This window comes from Mya arenaria, chromosome 16 (assembly GCF_026914265.1).
Source record: "Mya arenaria isolate MELC-2E11 chromosome 16, ASM2691426v1".
Taxonomy (NCBI): Eukaryota; Metazoa; Mollusca; class Bivalvia; order Myida; family Myidae; genus Mya; species Mya arenaria.
Window position 1 is genome coordinate 15,770,548 of NC_069137.1, and position 15,870 is coordinate 15,786,417.

General features: G+C 33.7%; 1 pseudogene; it reads right to left on the reverse strand.

The window, feature by feature from the left end:
• Nucleotides 1–8,898: 8,898 nt before the first annotated feature.
• LOC128221996 (zinc finger protein 665-like) lies at nt 8,899–12,317 on the reverse strand (annotated as a pseudogene).
• Nucleotides 12,318–15,870: the final 3,553 nt, after the last annotated feature.

Genomic DNA, 15,870 nt, shown 5'->3' on the forward strand with positions numbered 1-15,870 from the left:
TATCATTATGCTCAGAATAGCATCCAGTTGTGAACATCAAAACGAAAGTAGAATTGGCATAGATTTTTCTTATTGTAACTAAGTCAACAACAAAAGAAAATTACAATAATCCTCGAAATGAGACGAATTATATTACTATCACAAAGGATTTCAGTCAACTTGCCTTTACTTAATTTTTCAACAGCATAGAATTTACAACAAAATTTAACTTACTCACTTTAACAAAAATTGTTATATTTTTTTACATAAACAATAGAAACCTCTATGTAAATATACCAATGAAAATAGTGAAAATTAACACACAAAAAACAACAGCACAAAAGTATTCAATACTCACAGTTTATCCAACAAAATTTCACAAAAACACTAAAAAAATCCTTCTAGTCCGTGAATTTTACAAGATCACTTCTCCAGCCCCTTATTGATCCTAACTGTTCCCAGGATTCTGCACGTCCAACTTATAATCGCACACGAAAATTACGTCCCCTCAATCGACCACTCGAAACGACCACTCGAAACGACCAAAACGACCACGCCCAGGTCCGTGTCCCCTCAACCACTCGAAACGACCAACAGCTCCTGATAAGGACTTTTACAAGTCGATACGTTAAACCATGATCTTGACTTGACCACAAATGTATCATTCATGTGCACACAAGAATGTTCAAATAATATATGTTTCAGTCAACATATAGGCATGTAGCAAATATCTCTCTGCAGATACTCTTTTGCAGATGTATTTTACAAGTTATTTTTTTAAATATCTCCTGCATTCATACATTTCCTTCCTCGCGGAAATACACTGCTGTTCAACAAAGTTCAGTTGAAACAACTTCAAAAATAAAGTTTAGAATGATGGGTAGGGCTTGCCCTCACCATGCCACGCCCGGTTGACTAGAAGTGTACCAGAATGGAGTTTAAAGGTCCTGCCGGGATCGCCATTGTTACCCGTGCCCCGTCTCTTAGTATTTATAAGGAAGATTACGGATTCAGGTTTACACTTTATTTAAACTCCAAAGGTTTGACTTTGACAAAATCCTAAAATATACAAAATAATCCAATTAACTTCTTAATACCGGAAAGGTAATAAATTACACAATACAGATAATATAAATAATTATCTAATACATCAAGCACGAGATAAATTCAAATGCAATTACAATACATCTCCAATAAAACAAAGTACTGTAAAGTAACAACTTACCGGGCAGTGGAATAAAATATGGAAAAGTTATCTTTTGAGATGTTGACACCTCAAAACCTGACTCGAAAGTGATTTGTGAAAATAAGAGCGGGAAATATGCAAAAATGTAAGTGTCTATTAATAAAAATACATAAGTTGAAAAACCAGTTCTTGTAAACACATACCCATGAAGACAGTGGACAGCACAATACATATATAACACAACTGACCACTCAGTCACACTTGAGTTCACATGTTAAATAAACCTGCTCTTTTCCTTAAGGGATTAACTTAATAAAATGTGAATATGAAACCTTAATCTTCCTTATAAATACTAAGAGACGGGGCACGGGTAACATTTATATTAATTAACATTAAACATCTGCTTGGACTAATATGTAGTGCACTTTTAGTGAACTCGTAATGATCTTAAGGTGCACAAACTGTCAAGTTTTGTGTGAAAAATACTGTTCATCATCCGTGATTTACCAAATATTTAGACCTTAGGGTTTAAATAGCACTCTTAAGAATAAATTGCGTATTGTAAGAACGAAGCCTTTTCAGATTACAGTATGATACGTCTAGATTCGAGTGAGCATGGTCTTCAACTCTTAATTATATACCTTCTACAAAATTTACATGTACATATTTTGTTTCGTGGGTTGGGTGATCCCAATCAAGATCTCAAATTTTACCTTTCATTCTTAAAGCATAGCGTTTATGTTAGTGTTTAGTGTATTAGTCTAAGTACCTTCAATACTATGTATTTGAATGTTGATATCGAGGAGTGAAAGCGAAAAGGTTCTATGTGACAATAAATAAAAAAGCAGAAAGAACCTTTTCGCTTTCACCCCTCGATATGTTTTTAACCTCAATGATAAGTAATTGAAGTAAATTATAAGTACTTTCAGGTTTTTGTATGATACGCGGGAACATTAAAACTGGGGGTGTTATTGTTACCAGATTAAAACAAGCTAATTATCAACCTCCTGTGGGGCACATGTAAAACGTACTGAATATTAACCTCCTGTGTGGCACATGTAAAACGTACTGAATATTGACCTCGTTTGTTTGAGCGTACATACATACGTAACATACAATACAATGTATGGAGAATGTACAGAAATATAATTTTCTGGAGCAATTAAAGATCAATGATATAACATCCTGTAGTTGTTAGAGTGTGCTCATAAAAATAGAAATGTAGCTAAATTTCTTAGTGTTATTACGTAAAATAGCAGCAATTCAGATATAGAAGGAAATACGTGCATAGCTATGTAAATCCTCTCTTAGCTGGTTAGTAAAGTATATATATTTTGCTAATCTATAAGTGTTATTCTTTGTGTTACAACTAAACATGGATTCAAATTTATTTAACGTTAGCCAGTAGCTAAAATAAGGCTAAAATTGTTTCTTAATTCTATATTTTGTGCACACAAGTAGAAAATGAAGTTCAGATTCTACTTGATTCATATTGCATGCTACACATATTCTTTCATTTACGGGTGTGTTAGTATATCTGCCCGTATCGATTTCAAGTCTATGGGCAAAAGTTCTAAATCGTGAAAAAGTCTATCGAATTTTGTTTTCATGGATAGTTTTTAAATATTTTCTCTGATGAAAGCATGCTTAATAAGGCGTATATGCGCTTAAGGCGTTTTTGTTGATAACAAACCAGTTTCGGTTTTGGTTTCAATGGTTTCAGCAGTTACGAAACCGGTTTTGATGGTTTTGCTTAAAGTTACAAATGCATGGTTTTGTGTACATTTTCAACAATATGGCGGAGCTTCTGTAGCTACTGAGCTACACAAATACTAATATAACCCTTTTCATTTAGCTCATTTGCCCATTGTAAGGCATTGACATTATAAAAAAAGATTGAGTTTCAACAAACGAAGTTGACCACTATCCGCCATGTTGTTTTCGAAGTAAACTAGTTTTCGGATGGAACGAACCGATGAAACTGCCTCCGGTAGAGGTTTCGATAGTTTCAAAAACCGGTTTCGGTTTTCGTTAAAACACGATTGAAACTGGTTTTGGTTTTATTTGAAACTGTTACAAGAAATACTAAGTTCGTGAAACCGATATAAAATCGAAACCAGTTTATTACCAACAAAAACGCCCTTAATCTAGGTGAATTATCGAAACATGCGTACCCGCTGAGGCAATATGTGTCTATATTTCTCTTTTTGATTACCTCAAATATGTAATTATCAATACTTTCAGTTCGCCAAATATCCGAAAAAAACATGTTCATTCAAAATATATTTTACTTGAGTGGCCCAGTTTTTTTTAATAGTTTTTATTATTTGAATCGTCCGTTCGTAATTCGATATAAGTGTGTTGGATTAAACTATCATATCTTTTCCAATTTTTGATTAAATTTATTTTCCTATATTTTATCATTGGTACCCTTCCAAATTCTCCTTAAAATGCAATTAAGTTTGTTGTTGTTGTTTTTTACACCAAGTATAAAGCGAAGAAATTTTACATGGATCATTTCTATGTCTGTGGCTGGATTCATTCCCCAGATTTCCGAGGAAAAATTAAGAACTGAGCCCAATAAGACATCAAACAAAGTTTTCTGATGAACGGGAAGTTCTGTATTATTAAATATATGATATAATTTATACAGTGAAAAAATGCATGTTGAGCAATCAGTGTTTGAGACCTATTAAAGTTGCCATTCTTAAACAAATTGATTTCTATGTATTTAAAAGAATTAACTTATATTGGGTTACCATAAATCTGTAAGTTTATATGCGTTGCCATTCCATTTTAAATGAGCATGGCTTTACTACTAAAGGCTTTAGTCTTTAATACATTCATTTTAATCCCCACCTGTCGCAGTAATTTTCAACGTCATTTACTGTTAGTTCAATATTGAAATGATATGCCAAAACTTTCATTGTATTATAAACTAAAAGAAAACACTCCATTCTATTGACTTTATACTTAGCACAATTATTGACAGGCACATCTTTATAAACTTAACCTGGTTTTCACAAAGGGAAAACTATTTGTTAGAATGACTTGCGTCACTGTCCGGGTGGGCTGGTGGGAGACCGGGCAGCGATAACGTCACCTTATATATCGGATAACTTTAGCTAGGTTTGACATATTGTGACCAAACTTGGTATATAGAAAGAGTTCATGGAGACTTTTCATGGGATTGTGTTTAAGGCCCCTAGGATCAAGGTCAAGGTAAAAGTTACTATACTTAGAAAAATGGTTGGTTTTGAATTACTTTGAGTAAATGTCGACATATTACGACCAAACTTGGTAAATATGAAGAGTTTATAGAAATAGAGATTGTGTTTTGGGCCCCGACTGTTAAGCTAAAGGTGAAGGTCACTGTTGCTAAGAATTGAAAAAAAAAAATGATCGTACTGAATAAGTAAAGTGAGACCTGATATAGTGTGACCAAACTTGATAAATAGGACGAGTGTATGGATGCCTTTTATTGGATCGCTTTTTATACCCCCAGGGTCAAGGCCACTGTAACTTAAAATAGATTACCGTTTGAGACTGAATGGATGACATACTTTGACCAAACGTAATATGTAGAAAGTGTTTATGGATGACTTATGTGGGATTGTATTTGGGGCCCTTAGGATCAAGGCCACTGCTTCAAAAAAAGAAGAAAGCAGTTGAAACTGAATCTCTTCTGCCAATTATTAAAAACCTGGTTTTGTCTCATTGCGATTCTTTTTTACATTTTAATTTGATTGTTTTATTGCTTTTGACAGACACATATTAATAAATCACCATTGTATTCGTAGTCGTAGTCAAGTGCGCTGTCTTACGACAACTCTTTTTAAATATTGGAATTATAAAAATAAATCCCTGTACTGTAGATTGTGTCCGAGGTCCTTTCAAAATTTATCAGAACATTATAAAATGTGGGAAGCACATCATGCATTTCAATAACGAACATCCGTCAATGAAAAAATACATTTCTGTACTACTGGTTTTGAGAATGCATAATGTTTGCTTTGCACAAGTGCTTTTTTTATAATTCAACCACGTTTAATGTTGTTTTTAGCCCTAGATTAAACCTCTCTATAGAGGACTGTTAGTTATAATGCTTAAAAACGTTGATGCACGTTTTTAAAACTCAATGGCTATCGAGATCTGTTTTTATGGCCCTGTAGATGAAAATATTAAAATCGAACTGTCTGTCTGACCGTGTGTCCGGCTCCTCTTCCCGTATCTGGGCTGGTACTTTCTCTTATATGGACAGATTTTAAAGTTACTTGCCACATATGTTTGGCATATACAGACGATGTGTCTCATACAAGACCTGTGTTCCTTTTATAGGCAAATGTCACACTAACCCAATGTTTGCATACTATGGAGTGTTGAATATATTAGGACATAGATTATAATGGTCATGCCTTGGATGTATCTTTCTCATGTATAGAGTAATTTTAAAATAATTAGCAACATGTGTTCGTCTATCAAGACTTCGTCTCGCGTGTAAGAACCATGACCCTACCTCTGAGATCAAGGTCACACGTAGTTTTTGAATATAAAGAACGCTCTATATAAGGACATATAAGGACATAGAGTATAGATGGTGTTGTCGGGGCTGTAACTTTCTCATAAATGGACAGTTCTTAGAATATTGCCACATGTGTCCGGCATTCAAAATCAATGTGTCGTTACCTCTAAGGTCAAGGTCACCTAGTGTTTAAATACTATGGTCTGCTGCATATAACGACATGAAGATTAGGTTGATATGCCTGGGCTGTAAATTCTCATGTATTGGTGGATTTTAAATAACTAACCTCATACTAAGACAACGTTTCGCAAGACCGGTGGCCCTTCCTCTACACTTATTTTGTTTTTACTATGGAATGCTGCATTTAAGGTCACTTGAGTGTAGGTTGTCAATAATTTGCTTGAATTTTTATGTTTTGAGACAATTTCAAATAACTTGCCGGACATAAACGTCGTTTGATGGCACAGGGTAAACGCCAAAGACATTGAACACAAAAACAAACCAGATTTATGTTTACCAAACCTGTGAACCCTGGGTGTGGCCAGTAATGACACCAGGTGCATAACTTAAACATTCACAACCAATTTTGTTAAGATGAATGCGCAAACTACAGAACTTAAAGCTAAAAAATGGCCTTTGGGCTTTCAACAAGAACAAGGCAGAGAAATTCACAAAATCATCTGCAGAAGCAAAAAGCAAATTGTCTCTCAAAATCCTTGACTTGCAAATTGTCTCCCTTAACTCTAGACTTGAATTTACATGTACATGTAAACTTGGCTAAAAATAGAATTCGCTCATGCAGACCTGGCTAAAAATAGAAAGCATTTCTTTAAAACTTTTATGGCCCATAATCTAGGCATTCATGGGCCGATCTGGCTGGTTTTTGAAAGGAACCGAGATCTAATGGATATCTAGATACTGTACCGTGTTCACAACCAATTGTTTACACAATAGCATTTTTTATACTATCAAGGGCCATAATCTAGGCATGCATGGGCGGATCTGGCTGGTTTTCCAAAGGAACCCAGCTCTAATGGATATCTAGATACTGTACAAGTTTCATCGAGATACAATCAAAACTGAAGACTGTATCGTGTTCACAAGCAATTGTTTACAGACGCACGAACGCACGACCGCACGGACGCACGGATGCACATACTACGTACACATTACCATCGCATAAGCTCTTCTGGCCTTTGGCCAGTAGAGCTAAAAATCACAAACAAGAAACATGGAACAACAGTAAAATACTCCTCAAACAACACAGTGCATATATACTTTATAAAAAAAACTAGTTATGTTTGTTAAAACCTGAATTCTTAAAACTATTGTTCCACTCCGATCATTTTTTACAGAATATGTGTTCTATATACATGTACATTGTACACAGTAATACACATCTTCTATAATGAAAGTTCAATACTCGTAGCTGTGACTGACATATGCATGTTCATAGTATCCGAGGTCCTTACAAGATTGTTTAGTAAGCCGTTCCATTGCAGTTGTGACAAAGCATATCATGTATTGCAATAAAGATTTGTTTGTCTAAAAAGCATAACCTACCCTAGGCCTGATTTTACGATGTTTATTAAAACGGCAAATAAAATGTATGCAGGAATAAAACTACATAACTATGTTCCGAATAAATTTGCTTATAAAAGCTCTTTTGCCATTAAAGAGTTACAAATATGCATTGTATTTCCAGATTTACATGGATATGCACATAGTAGGGAAGCCATACATATGTAAAGTCTGTGGGACGCAGTTATCTGGGAAATTTGATTTGAAGTGTCACATGAAAAAACATGCGAACTTAAGCCATAAATTAAATGCAAACTAGAGTTATCTAACTTGGTTAATTAAGTAGGTTGGATGGTTGAGTACCATTGTATCAAGTCTCAATGCAATACCTCAAGTAGTTGCTGAGATATTAACCTATGTGTGCTTGCACGCAAAACCTTAACCAGAATTTCTTAGTCAAATAATAAAGGCCTATTTTTTTGCATTAAATGCAAACTAGAGTTATCTTACTTGGTTAATTGAGTAGGTTGGATGGTTGAGTTTCATTGTATCAAGTCTCAATGCAATACCTTAAGTAGTTGCTGAGATATTAACCTATGTGTGCTTGCACGAAAAATCTTAACCAGAATTTATAAGTCAAATAATAAAGGCCTATTATTGGCATTAAATGCTAAGTAGAGTTATTAAACTTGGTTAATTAAGTAGGTTGGGTGGTTGAGTACCATTGTATAAAGTCTAAATGCAATACCTCAAGTATTTGCTGAGATATTAACCTATGTGTGCTTGCACGCAAAACTTTAACCAAGGGGTGACGCCGACGCCAACGTTTGTGTGAGTAGTATAGCTCTCCTTATTCTTCGAATAGTCGAGCTAAAAACTGCAACGCATGGACAAACTGTGAATTGCTAAAAAGAAGACACAAATCAAAATAGTTACCACTCAGGTTTTTAAATAACTTTAAATCCATATTCGAAACGGTTATCAATTTCTCAGCCAGGAAATCTGTGGAAATGATATTTCTTCTCTCAGAAACCCATCTAGCTGCACAGCCACAGTCTAATAAGTACATACTCGTTTGTACCGCCGTTGTAACTTCGTTTGCTTTCGTTACAATAGTCCGTAAATAAAACATCCAGTATTGTATGTGGTATTTAAATGGAATATATCAAGTTTTCACTGCCTTGGCATTTATCTATTAAGAGCCAATGAGTGCAAATTGATTTTCGATGGATTCACTCGATCGATTTTAAAAGTGACACTATAAAACAGTTAAAGATTAGTTTGCATACGATCGTAAATAATGTTATATCGAGGAACACCCGGACGCTGATATTAAGAACAATATAGATAAAACTGTTGGAGCAACAGTTTTTGAGACTATATATTCTGACTGTAATGGAATTTAAACATGAATGTGCATTTCGTAGAGCGTTCTGTACAAGTTTAAACAAAACAAATAATTTGCATAGCGAAGTTAACTGTTGTTTTTTTTCATTTCTTTCTGGTACAATAAAATAAAAGTAAATAAGTTTATAAGAGAGTGATTACCCTTGTTGGAATGTGAAACCACGTAAGAGTCTTACTACATTAACTTCGACGACGACTGAACGAAGTATTAATTTAATTCATTCTTCAATAATTATAACATACGATGAAAATAAATTCTTATTTTACATATTCAATACGGAAGCAAAAAAGTTCAAATCATCCAACTTCTGGATAATTTTTATCAAGCATCGTTAAACAGAAGCTGAAACATGTTGCAATGTGTGTATGTGACATTTAATAGTTCAACACAAACAAATTAAAAGCATAACTATACAAGATATTTAAAAGCGTTAAATTGACAGACTAAGTTCACAATGTAGTTTCTTGAAATCTTAAAACATGTAAAACACACACTTGTTTCGACGTTCGCTCTTCTCTTTCGTTGCTTCTTACGACACGCGGTTTAACTTTGTTGTAGGATGTTCACGTTTTACCGCTCAAATTGGACTCGTTATCGATATTTGGCCAATCAACACTTCAGAACACACAATTAAAACACTGTATCGTTAATTTTCCAACTTCAAAATTTAACTATTCATTAACACGTGATGGCAGGAAACCTTTGAAACAGCGTCTTTTTAAATGTATCTAAACATTGAACATTTAACTAGCTAAAAACTGTTCCCTACGCTTTTCTGCTTTAAGAAAACATTTAATAAAGACATTTAAGCAAACATGCATGTAAATCTGCGATTTAAGTTACTATGATCAACAATATTGTCCTTTGGTGAAATATATTCAATGCTATATTCCACAATTACATTGTTTTTCTTTGAAACGCAAACAACGTTAAAGATATATACAAACATGTCTCGGATTTATCTCTTTTGCTGTAATACACCTTTCTGAGAGAAAGCAGTATCACATGTCTCGCACTTGTATGGCTTCTCTCCTGTGTGTATTCGTATATGTTGCGTTAATTCACCTTTCAGAGAGAAAGCAGCATCACATATCTCACACTTGTATGGCTTCTCTCCTGTGTGTTCTCTGATATGTCTCTTTAATTGACCTTTCCGAGCGAAAACAACATCACATATCTCACACTTGTATGGCTTCTCTCCTGTATGTATTATTAAATGTTGCTGTAATACACATTTCTGAGAGAAAGCAGCAACACATATCTCCCACAGCTATGGCTTCTCTCCTGTGTGTATTCGAATATGTTGCTGTAATACGCCGTTCCGAGAGAAAGCAGCATCACATATTTCGCACTTGTATGGCTTCTCTCCTGTGTGTATTCGTATATGTTGCTGTAATTTATCTTTCCGAGAGAAAGAAGCATTACATATATCACACTCGTATGGCTTCTCTCCTGTGTGTATTCTTGCATGACTCTTTAATTCACCTATCTGGGAGAAAGCAGCATCGCATATCCAACACTTGTATGGCTTCTCACCTGTGTGTATACGTATATGTCTCTGTAAGTGACATTTCAGACCGAAAGCAGCATCACATATATCGCACTTGTAGGGCTTCTCTCCTGTGTGTATACGTTTATGACTCTTTAAATTACTTTTCTGAGAAAAAGCAGCATCACATATCTCGCACTTGTATGGCTTCTCTCCTGTGTGTATTCGTATATGTTGCTGAAATACGCCTTTCTGAGAGAAAGCAGCATGACATATCTCACACTTGTATGGCTTCTCTCCTGTATGTATTCTTATATGTGTCTGTAATTTACTTGTATGAGTGAAAGCAGCACTACACATGTCACATTTGTGTGGCATTTCTCCTGTGTGGATTCGTTTATGACTCTGTAAATTACCTTTCTGAGAAAAAGCAGCATCACACAGCTCACATTTGTAGGGCTTCTCTCCTGTGTGTATTCGTATATGTCGCTTTAAATGATAAGTCTGAGTGAACGCAGAATCACATATCTCACACTTGTATGGCTTCTCTCCTATGTGTTTTCGTATATGCCTCTGTAACTCACCTTTCAGAGAGAAAGCAGCACTACATATCTCACACCTGTATGACATATCTTAAGTGGGTATTTTCATGTGACGTTTTAATATTTCCTTCAAAAACAGCTTAGCCCCACAAACACGTGTATGGTCTTCTCTTTGTGCATATCCATGTGAATCTAAACGAAACAATACATGTTTGTATCATATAAGTCAATTCTTTGAAACACAAGTATTAATATTCCCATTTTTTATGTTATTTTGTTCATAGCTATTTTATAAACATCATAACTCATATGATAGGTTGCTCTTGGACGGGTTTTCCTTATTGACGGCAGTTTGTTATTGCAATACATATAGGATCTGACACGAAATGTCATTTATTACGAGATTTTATTAAACGAGTTTATGAAATTTGTTAGTAAGCGAGCCTTACTTACAACTTTCATGGACGAGTTTAATAATATTATTGTATTAAATGACAACGCGTGTCAGATCTATTTATCACATGCTTCAAATGGTGTTTTTATTACTAGTGTAGTTCCACTTTCTGAACCGATTGTTTGACAGCTGAAGTACTCAGAGGAGAATGTCAACGATGCGCCATATAAATAGTTCCAAATTAAAATGATAAAACTAGCAGTTATCAAGTTTTAATTCTGATAAAGCGCTTAACAAATAAAAGTCAGCTCTATATTTGTGTTATTTTATAAAATTCATTATAAAATTCCCCTGCTATCCCCGGTATAGCCTGGCCTGAGGGCGTGGTTTCAATTGACTGGTGCGTAACAACACAAAATACAACTCCCCAACCCCTATAAAAAAAATAGCGGTTTGGAAAGTTGGAACACACCGTTCAATTATCCTTTCAGAATTATATTTGTTGTGCTGTTTTTCATTTACTAAGTGAGTAAATGAATAACAATAGTGGTTTGAGTTTAGAATGGCATATGACGTGACAATAATGATTATTATACCAGCTCCCTGACCAGTAGATGTCCCTCATGTCTTCCAATTCTCAAAAAACAAACATGATATCCAAAGGTTTATGGTAAATAAATGTTTAAGCTGGACTCTCACGGGTATACCATTTTTACAACATTTTTATTTTTTGTCTTCGAAAGAGCAAATTTTTGTGTAAATATCGGCAAACCAATGATATAAGATTTCTGACAAAAAATCAGATGGTAGATTGTCATATTTCTGTTCGAAAATTAATGTTTTAAGGCTTAAACCGTTACTAAAATAAATTTATGGTCTAACATATAAAAGTCTGCGATATATTTTTTGTCAGCAGACTTACATGTATATAACCAGTTCCTTGGATTTTTGCAAAAATTGGGTCGTTCTAAGACAAAAAAGAGGTTGTCAAAACGTTCAATCTGTGAGAGTGCAGCTTTAAGTCTGCAAATGACACTCTTATAAAACATACATATATGTATAACAAATATATTTTTGAGTGATAAACCTTTACTACTGCCAAATTAATTCATTTATGTTTAATATTTATTACTGCTAACAAGATTGAATCAGTGTATAATAAGATACAAATGTATACCATTTATTCTGCATATTTCTTCCAAATAAAATCTGGTATCCTTTATAAGTTAAATAATTTCCTTTTAAAATATAGAAACTACACATTTCAACATTGCACTGTAACAGACAACGATTTTATGAATGCCTGAAACAGGCAACACTTTTTAGCTGTGTTAGTAATTACCGTAGCGATTACTTCCCCTGATACACATCGTATATTCCTACCACGATTGGGGAACCGGATTAACATTTATGTCTCAAAGTTGTATGTGTTTCACAAATGTTTAGGTTTAACACCGGCATTTGATAAGAGGATTTTTATTCTGGTGTTAAACCTAAAAGAAATATGTACACAAATATTTAAGACAGTTACTCCAGACCACACGTATAGAGTCTTTAGGAATGAAAATACATATCGTGTCAGGTTAGAGGTTAATTATGTGCCTCTGGTCGTGTCTGTTTTTTTTAGAACAATAAAATATTTAATTTTTTCGACCTGAAAATATGTCGATATCTGCACAGTATATAACGTGACTTAACTATACTGGGTCTTCGTTATTAAGAATTCATTGTAGAATCATGCATTTGGACACAAATATTAGAAATGTCCGATGCAATTTTATCCAGTTTCACTTAAGACGGTCCTTGATTTTGCTGACATGGATTTAGTCAATCTCATGAATGTTTTAATTAATTGCTTCTGAAGTCTCCACCTTTTTTCCCATAAGTTTATGATTGGTACATCATTGGTTTGTGTACATTCCTTCTCGGGCGAAATCATGATGATTAATGTTACTGTTTTATATGCTAAATAATCAACATTTGCGCTTTTTTTATGCCAACTGAGGTTTTTTATCATAATTTGTTCAGCCGTTGAAATAAAATTGTTAATTTATTATCATACAAGAACTCGGTAAATCCACTACCATAGTTATTTGTGTTTTATCGTACCCAGAAAGTGTACCGATCCGGCAAATCGGTCGGTTTCCATATAAAACATTGTATGAATGTGTGAATATGTCGTTCTCATAATATTCGTGCACTGGCCGAAGTTTTTGTAATTCCAGAAAGGATACACTTAATCTTGTGTATACTCACCGGAGAAACAAACGAAATATTACTCGTAAAAAAGTTAATTAAGCCGACATGTATATTTAAAAACGGGTGATCGCGTGTATATAATTTGAAAGTAAAGCAAATATAATATCGCCCTTGCAATCGTTGTTGTTTGTAGGGTATTCGATGTGATAATGAGTGTTTTTTTTTAATTTTATGTTTATGGTATTATTAAAGCTGCACTCTCACAGATTGAACGTTTTGAAAACTTTTTTTGTCTTAAAACGAGCCAATTCTTGCGAAAATCCATTGAAACCAGTTATATAAGACTGCTGACTTATTTATATCACAGTTTTTTTATATTTTAGTTAAAAATTTAATGTTTATTGTATTTTTCTTTAACCGTTACTAGCTGTTTAAGCCATAAAACATTTCGAACGAAAATATGACAAAATACGATCTGAATTTGGTAAACAATTTTATAGTATTGGTTTGGTGATGATTACGCGAAAATTTGTCTTTTTTCAAGACCCCCCCCCCCCAAAAAAAAAAGTTGTAAAATCGTTTAATCTGTGAGAGTGCAGCTTTAAAACTACTTTGTTTATCTATAGATTGTTCGTGATTATAAATATTTTATACAAACATTAAAACAATACGCACAGCCGTATTTAGTTGCATAAAAAGTAAGGTGAGTATAACTTGAAATAAATGCTTCAGAGTTCTGTATTTGTTTAGAGACATTTTATGTTGTTTCAAGTTGTTATAATTATTTTTCATTTTTACAACCGAATCTAAGACATGTTTTAAATCTAGTTGTTGCATATAACAACCCTTACACAAAAACATACATACCTGTTATAAATATTCCGTTATCCTCTAAGTGAGATGTTAATTGTCCGTTTTGAGGTGAGAACATCGCAAATTAGTTATAATTCAATAATTGCTCAGTGTTATGTTTTCACACTTACAAGTTTGATATCTCAAGTTTTGCCATTTATCATGTGTTCTCACTTAGATATCGAAATACCTTTGTGTTATCATTTGATATGACGATACAACTAATATTGTGACCCCCAACGATACATATAACGGACAACATCTTACTTAGAGGTTGACCGAATATTTATTCCTGGTATATGCTATTTTGTACAGGTTTTTTCAGGGTTGTTATATGCAACAACTAAATTTAAAACATGAGTTAGATGGTTACACTTACCTTAAGTTTTATGCAACTAAATACTGTTGTGCAAATTGTAATAATATTATATGTTTGTCAGAAACTGTTTATAATCTCGAACAATCTATATATATATACATGTAGTAATAATAATACTCAAAATATAAAATGTGAAAATAACACTCACATCGAATACTCTACAAACAACAACGATAATAAGGGTGGTACTATTGGGTCACGGACACTACGGACCATGGACATTACGGACCAGATTTAGGGACATTACTATTTACATGCAAGTTCTGCACTCGATGACATTTTTCAAATATACATGTCGGATTAGATAACTTTTTCAAGATAAATATATTTCGTTTGTTTATTCGATGATTTCAATTAATGCACTGGAATACACCATATTATGTTTATCCTTTCTGGAATAACAAAAAACTACCGCAAGTGTACGAAGAATTTGAGAACTACATATTCACAAAATGTTTTAAAAGGACACAGATCGATTCGCCGGATTGGTACACTTTCTGGCTGCGATGAAATGCAAATATTGTGACTTACTATGATAGTCGATTCACCGTGTTCTTGCAATTCAATAAATTAAACTTTATATTTCAACGACAGGACAAAATATGATATAAACGGACAGTATACATGGTAAGGCGCGAGTGTTTTTGATTATTTAATTTATAAAACAGTAACATTAATCATCATATTTTCGTCCGAGAAGGAATATACACAAAACAATGATGCACCGATCATAAAAATATGGGATAGTAAAAAGGCGAAGACTTCATAAAAAAAAATCTTAATTTAAAAACTATCCATGCCAATAAATCAAGAACCGTCTCAAGTAAATAATGAGGAAATTGCATTTGACATTTCTAATAGTTTTTTCGCAATGCATGATTTAACATTAGCACTATCAATAAGAACTTCCCAGTATGGTGAAGTCGTGATATACCTTGCAGATAACGGCATATTTCAGGCCAAATAAAATCAAGTATTTGATTTTTCTAAAAACACCAGGACACATTATTAGCATGTTTCCAGCCAGAATATGTATTTTAGTATAAAATGACATGATAAATGAGGTCAATTAAGAATAAAATCCCCCAAAAAACATATGTAATAAGCCTCTTATCTGACACAATATGTATTTTCAGCCCAAAAATATTCCATATGTGCGCTTTTGTATATATTTCTTTTAGGTTTAACACCAGAACAAAATTACTTTAAATATCAAGTTCTGGTATTAAACCTAAAACAGTGTGAAATAAATACCATTTTGAGACATAAATGCTGTTAAGGTTTCCCAATCGTGGTTGGAATCAATGATATGTATCCAGGGGAAGTAATCGCTGCGATTATTATCCAACACATATCTAAAAAGTGTTGACTGTTTCATGCATTCATAAAATCGTTGTCT